Source organism: Cricetulus griseus (genome assembly GCF_003668045.3).
Source record: "Cricetulus griseus strain 17A/GY chromosome 1 unlocalized genomic scaffold, alternate assembly CriGri-PICRH-1.0 chr1_1, whole genome shotgun sequence".
Taxonomy (NCBI): Eukaryota; Metazoa; Chordata; class Mammalia; order Rodentia; family Cricetidae; genus Cricetulus; species Cricetulus griseus.
Genome location: NW_023276807.1, coordinates 254154639 through 254162366, shown reverse-complemented (window position 1 = coordinate 254162366; position 7728 = coordinate 254154639). Strand labels below are relative to the sequence as shown.

At 40.6% G+C, this 7728-nt stretch overlaps 1 pseudogene; it reads right to left on the bottom strand.

The window, feature by feature from the left end:
* Positions 1-2053: 2053 nt before the first annotated feature.
* Positions 2054-7375, bottom strand: LOC118239708 (annotated as a pseudogene).
* Between the last annotated feature and the right edge of the window lie 353 nt (positions 7376-7728).

The following is a 7728-nucleotide window of genomic DNA, read 5'->3' as shown; positions in this document are numbered from 1 at the left end:
AATTTTAGACATGCTATTTCTTTTTGAAAAGGCAAACTCATATATGGAGACAGAGAATAATATGTGTTCTGTATATTATTGTAACAGTACTATTCCCTTGTACCACACAAAGGTATATCTCAAAATTCTCCCATAATTGGCTCAATCAAGAGCAGAGAATTTTGAATTTCTTTTCTTCTTCCTTCTTCCCTTCTTCCCTCCCTCCCTCCTTCCCTCCCTCCCTTCCTTCCTTCCTTCTTCTCTTTTCCCCCTTCCGTCTTTCCTTCCTTCTCCTCCTTTTTAAAGATTTATTTATTTATTTATTTGCATATTCTGACTTCATGTGTGTCTGCACACTGCTTTCATGCAGTGCCTGCTTGGCCAGAAGAAGGCATCATGTCCCTTAAAGATAGTCATGAGTCACTGTGTGGGTGCTGAGATTCATATCCTTGTCCTCTGAAAGAACAACTAAGCATGAATCCATCTCTTCAATTTTGATAATTTGTTTGTTTACTCAGGACAGGGTTTCTCTGTGTAGCAGTCCTGGCTCCCTTGGAACTCACTCTGTAGACTAGACTGGCCTTCACCTGCCTCTGCCTCCCAAGTGCTTGTATTATTCAGGGTTTTCTAGAGCAGCAATTTTCCACCTTCCTAATGTTGTGACCTTTTAAAACAGTTTCTCACATTGTGGTGACTCCAACCCATAAAATTATTTTCATTGCTACTTCATAACTAATTTTTGCTACTGTTATGAATTATAATGTAAATATGTGTGTTTTCCAGTGGTCTAGGTGACCCATGTGTAAGGGTTATATAACCCTCAATGGGGTCATGACCCATAGATTGAGAACAACTTCTCTAGAGTAACAGAATTTGTAGAATGAATCTATCTATATATCACTTTCATCTATTATCTATCTTTCTCTCTCTCTATCAATTATCTACCTATCTATCTAAGTGAGTAAATGGTATGTATTGGAATGACTTACAGTCTCAGTCCATCTAATTCAACAGTGACTGGTTGTGAAATAAAGTCCAAGAATCTAGTAGTTGCTCAGTCCACAAGACTGAATGTCTCAGCTGGTCTTCTGTATATGTTGGAGTCCCCAAACTGTAAGTCCTAATGCCAGTGAAGAAATGCATGTGCTAGCAATGGAAGGCAAGCAGGCAAAGAACAAAGGTTTCCTTCTTCTATGTCCTTATATAGCCTTCCGGCAGAAGGTACAGCCTACATTTAACATGTGTATTCTCACACCAAGATCCAAAATAAAGGCATCTTTTTGCCTTAAGATTCAGATCAAGGGCACATGTCTTCCAATCTCAAATGTCTGGAATAGAAGTGTATTATTCACCACCTTCAAACCAAGCAAAGAATCCTTCACAGGTGTACATTCCATTTCTGTATTTTACTTCAATTCCAGATGTAGTCAAGCTGCCAACCAGTAATAGCCATCACAAGTCCACCCCTTGCCAACTTGACACATAATTATATCTCCTTATGTCATGATTAATTTCCAGATGAAAACAATAACCAGGCCATAGTAATGCCTAAATGTAACAATCCCACACACAATCACAAATGCATTATATATTTAACCAGATCATAATTATACCTAACATGATATAACTATCCCTTGTACAACTGCATTTAGTACAAGTGACAATGTACCTAGGGGGAAATTATTTCAGTATCTTAAACTTAAATACAATAACCACTGATATTTTCTTAATTAGTGTTATACCACATGGTATAGAAACTGAAAGAAAACCAAATGCAACACATACAAATACATTCTTAAGAGAATACAACAGAAACACACTAATAATTATACTCTTCATTTCTCCAATTGGTCACATGGTCTTAGCTGGTATTTATAGCTACCTTCCTCTACTACCTATTATGTATTTTGTCCACCTTCAGCAAGAACCTCAGAAGGTCTTGGCTCTTTTGATGGAGGAGTGACCCATACCTATATTCCAGATAGGTCTGTGCCCTTTGTCATCCTGTCTGGATCGGGTGGTTGTGTTTTCCCATTGACTTTAGTCACAAGATATGGTAGGACTAAAAAACACCTTATAGGACATCCAGCACTTCAGACATAAACTTTCTTACCTGCATGGTGGAGAAGCAATCCAATTTCCCATGGCAATCTGGATCAGTCATCCCTCCTTTCTTAGCCTGTTGGTTTAAGGACATTAGAAGCCCAAAGTGGCCAGGGGGAAGTCTGAGCTTCCAGCTCAATGGAATGTTTGCTGTGGCTCCTGGCATAAGTACTCCTCCCTCTGGAACCAAAACTTCTAGGCCAGTAAAACTTAAGGTCATGGGAACAGAAAGCAAATATTTTCCTAGTGGGTCACTAGAAGTGGAACTTTTCCCCTTTCCCACCCCTCGATTCCTCAACCCATGGATCCTGGCTATGGGAGAAACAATAATATACATCAGACATTGACTCAAAGAATTTACTGGCCTTTGGAGAACCCTGCCCCAGACCCCTAGGATTTTGCTACCTAATTGGCACTGCAACTGTGACTTCAAAAGGCTATTCTATCTTCCTGTCAGGCTAGCTGCTTCAGGATAGTGGGGAACCTGGTAAAACCAGTGGATTCCATGATCAGGGGCTCCATGTTGCACTTTTCTGGCTGTGAAATGAGTTTATTTGTCAGAAACAATACTGTGTAGAATACCATGAGAGTGGATAAGGCATTTTGTACATTCTTAGGTGGTGGTTCTGGCAGAAGTATTATATGCTTGGAAGGCAAATCCCTGACTAGATTTAAATATTTACTCCAGTATGACAAAGCATTGTCCTTTCCATGGATGGAGTGGTCCAATGGAGTCAACCTACTACCAGGTTGCTGGCTGGTCACCCCAGGGAACTGTGCCATATTTGGGGATCAATGTTGATCTGCTGTTGGCAGATCTGGCACTCACCAGTAGCCATAGCCAGGTCAACCTCGATGAGTGGAAATCCATGTTGTCAAGACCATGCATAAATCCTATCTCTGACATCATGCCCACTTTGTTCATGGGCCCACTGGGCAATGACAGGAATGGCTGGAGCAACAGGATGACTATCCACAGAATGGTTCATCCTGTCTACTTGACTACTGAATGTCTCCTCAGCTGAAGTCATCATTTGATAGGCATTTATATGGAACAAAAATTCTTCACATCTCTTGCTCCTTTGGTGATGTCTGTCCACATACTTCTTCCCAAGATGTCTTTCTCACCAATTTTCCAATCATAGTCTTTCCAAGTTTCTGACCATACAGTCAATCCATTGACCACAGCTAATGAATCAGTAAACAATTAATTATGCATTTAGTCATTTATCCTTCCAAACAAAATATATGACCATGTGTACTGCCCAAAGTTTGCCCACTCTGATGATTTCCTTTCACAGGTGTATTTCAGTGTTGCCCCAGGAAATGGGTTACAATGCTACAGCTTTCCATTTCTGGTTAGTGCCTACATAACATGCAGAACCATCAACAAACCAGGCCCTAGTCTTCTCTTCCCCAGTGAAACAATCATAGGGAACACCCCACGAGGCTATAGGTGAATGCCTGGCAACAGATGACATTATAATGGGGAAAAAACTATAGGCCTTTGGGCAATTTCTTTTTGTAACTTTCTTGGACCTTCAGAACCTGCTTGAGCCTGATCATGTACATCCTATTTCCATTTGATAATAGGATGTTGCTGTGCACACCATATTTTATGACTTGGTGGACCAGATAACACTCAGCTCATAATGGGTAGCTCAGGTTGCACAGCAACTTTTCAAATGTTCAGTTTCTACTAAGGCCCAATAGCAGGCCAAGAACTATCTTTCTAAGGGGAAATAGTTGTCCACAGATGATTGTAGACTCTTGCTCCAAAATCCCAAATGTATTTTTTGTGAGGCTCCAAACAGCATCCCTAACTGCTACTGACACTCAAGTACCATCAAGTCTGCTGGGTCATATGGTCCAAGTTGTAGAGAAGCCTGAATAGTAGCCTGAACCTGTTGAATAGGCTATTTTCATTTCAGGCCCTAAACAAAGCTAGCATCTTTCCTAGTCACTTGGTATATGGGCCAGAGTAACACACCCAAATGAGGTATGTGCTATGTGCAGAATTTAAATAGGCCCAATAATGTTGTGCTTCTTTCCTGGTAGTGGGATGGGCCAGGTGCAATAACTTATCCTTCACCTTACAAGGAATATCTGAACATGCCCCACACCACTGGACCCCCCCAAATTTCACTGAGGTAGAAGGCCTTTGGATTTTGCTTGGATTAATTTACCATCCTTTGATATATATGTGTTACCAATGAGCCTAGAGTAGTTGCTATTTCCTGCTTCCTTGGTCCAATTAGCATAATGTCATCAATATAGTGCACCAACATGATATTTTGTGGAAGAGACTGCTGATCAAGATCCCTTCAAACTAAGTTACAGCACAGGGCAGGAGAGTTAATGTATTCTTGAGGTAAAACTGTAAAGGTATACTGCTGGCTTTGCCTACTGAAAGCAAATGGCTTCTTGTGGTTCTTGTGTGTAGGCACCAAGAAAAAGGCATTTTCAATAATTTAGCATTTTCAATGCTAAATCAATAAGTGCATGCCATATACCAGGAGATATGTTAATCAGTTCAAATAAGAACACCACATCTGACACAGCAGCTGTAATCAGAGTCACAGCCTGATTGAGATTTTTATTGTCACCTGTCTTCTGTACTGGCCAAACGCTATAGTCAACGGGAGATGTGGTGGGAACCATCATCTCCAGATCTTTCAAGTCCTCGATGGTGGCACTAGTTCTGCAGTTTTTCCAGGGATGCTGTGCTGGTTTTGATTCATGATTTTCTTTGGCAGAAGCAACAACTAAGGCTTCCATTTAGTCTTTCCAACCACAATGGCTCTTTCTTCACAAATCAGGAAAACAATGTGAGAATTCTGCCAACTTCTAAGTACATCTACTCCAATTACACAATCTGGAATAGGAAAAAGTATCAGTTCTGGGACTGACTGAATCTAATGTGAGTCAGTCTTCAAAGAATACTCTATTAATCACCTGACCTCCATAAGCACCTACTTTAACTGGAGAATCACAATTATTGCTATGATAGGCTTGGCCATATTTTCATTTGGAGGAATATGAACTTTGAAACTTTGGATTAAGGAAGCATTTGAACGCTTTAAGTGGGGTTTAGTGGGATATACCAGTTGGAGTATGGAAGACAGTAGTGATGAGGGTAATTTGAACCATGGGAGCCCAGGTTAAAAGGTTTCAGAGGAGAAAAATATTAAAAGGGGCCTAGAGATCATTCTTGTGATATTTTGGTGAAGAATGTGCCTTTTTTCTGCCCTTTACCAAAAAATTCTGCCTAAGGCTAAATTGAAAGTGTATGGATAAACAGCTTTGGCAGAGATTTCCAGACAGCTTACTATTGACTGTACTGTTTGGTTATTAGTGGCCACATTTATGCAAATCTATAATGAAAGGGAGCATGTTGAGCAAGGAATAATAAAGACTAGTTAGAGTAAGTATAAATAGGAAAGTCTGACACTAAGTAGAATAAAGGTAGTGGTGATCTCAGAACAAGACCTCAGGCAGCTAAGCTTACAACTTGTGTAAAGGAACTAAAAAAACTTAGGGTGAGGCATGGTGGTACACACCTTTATTTCTAGCATTCAGAAGGCAGAGGATGGCAGGTCTCTAAATTCAAGGCCAGCCTGGTCTACAAAGCATGTTCCAGGACAACCAAGCTTAGCCATTGAAAGAAACCATCAAAACAGAAATTTGGTGAAGATGTAATTGAATCAGGGGACCATAATCTAACCCCAGCAAGCAGCAGAACTTAGCAGCTTTGGCTATGTGGTTCTGACTCTAGGTGAGGCATAGAAGAACTGGGTTATGGAAATTGTCTCCTTGCCTAAGGAATGCCACTGAGTTCAGAGTTCAGGAATGTATTATTGGTGTCTGTTCATGGAGACCTAAACAGATGATGACACTGTGTGAAGCTGTGAGGATGAAGCTTCGATTGCCTTGGAGACTCCAAGATGTTGGAGATGCCAGAACTGTGCAATGCCTGCTGAGAAAAGCTTCTAACAGGGAGTGGAACCAGTCCAAGAGAAAACAGTGTGTTGCAGTTAACAAAGCTGAAAGGAGTTGGATATCTGAAGATCACTTTGACATTATACATGGAGATGCAGAATTTAGACTTTGCCCTGCTGGTTATCAGTCTTGCTTTGGTTCAGTACTTCCTCCTTTTTGGAATGATAATATATATACTGTGCTATTGTATGTTGGAAGTATATGGTTTACTTTTTCATTTTGATTTTACAGGGGATTACAGTTGAGAGATTGGCATAGTCTCGTTAGAGACTGGACTTTGGACCTTAAGCATTGTTGAGTCTGTGATAGACTATGGGTAGAAACTTTTGAAGTTTTACTGAATATATTTTTGCACTCTCATATAGATACATTCCTATGGGGGGCAGGGAGTAGAATGTGGTGCTTTGAATAAAAATGCCCCCCATAGGATTATTAGGATGTGTTGGAGTAGTTGGGGCCCTTTTGGAGGAAGTAGGTCACTGGGGGTGGGCCTTGAGGTTTAAAATGCTCAAGTCATGCTTGGTGTCATGCTCTCTTCCTGCTGAGTGCTGATCTGGATGTAGAACTTTCAGATACCTCTTCAGCAAAATGCTTGCCTTTATGCTGCCATGCTCCCGGCATTGACAATAATGAACTAAACCTCTGAACCTGTAAGCCATACCCAATTAAATGTTTTTCTTTATAAGAGTTTCCATGGTCATGAAACAACATCACAACAATAATACCCTAGCAAAGATACATTGATTTAGATGCCATCATCATCAATTCTTGTCAAAACTGAAAATGATTTAATAAATTTCAAGTTTTCCTAAAATAACCTTCTGGTAAATCTGCCCAACTTGGCGGCACAGTGTGAAAATATCTGTCTTAATGTGAAGGTGTCTGTCTTAGTTAGGATTTCTATTGCTGTGAAGGGACACCATGATCACAGCAACTGTCAAGTCCTTTTTTATTTAAATTAGAAACAAATTTCATTTACATGCCAATCCCAGTTCCCTCTCCTCCTCCCTTGCCCCCCTTATAAAGGAAAACATTTGTTTGGGTGGCTTACATTTTTTGAGAAGTTTCCTCCATTATCATCAAAGTGGGACATGGCTGCAGAGGAAGACATGGTGCTGGAGAAGGAGCTGAGAGTCCTTCCTACATCTTCATCTTCAGGCAACAGGAAATTAACTGAGACACTCAGTGGTATCTTGAGTATATAGAAACCTCAAAGCCCACCTCCATGGTGACATACTTCCCCCACAAGGCCATACATACCTACTCCAACAAGGCCATTCTCTTTGGGAGGCATTTTGTTTCAAACACCCGAGTGTCCCTTTTAGACATCCATGTCCACTAACATGATTTATCTATTTCCTTAGCACCTTTACTTGGTCTCAGCAAGTACTGAAGAAAGTATCATTTATTAGGTAACTCCAGTCCTTCAAGTACAAATAAGCACTCTTGGCTCAAGAGAAGGGAGATTCAGGCCCACTTACAGTGGATCAATATCCTTTGTCTGTGTCTTCCTAATTTTTCACACAGAATTGCTGAGACTCTGCAATGAGCAAAGTGCTAATCAAAACATCAATGGGAATCCCAAGATACTTAAGGCACACCCCCAAAGTTGATTAGAAGCACTTGAATGCAGGGGTGTAAGCTGAT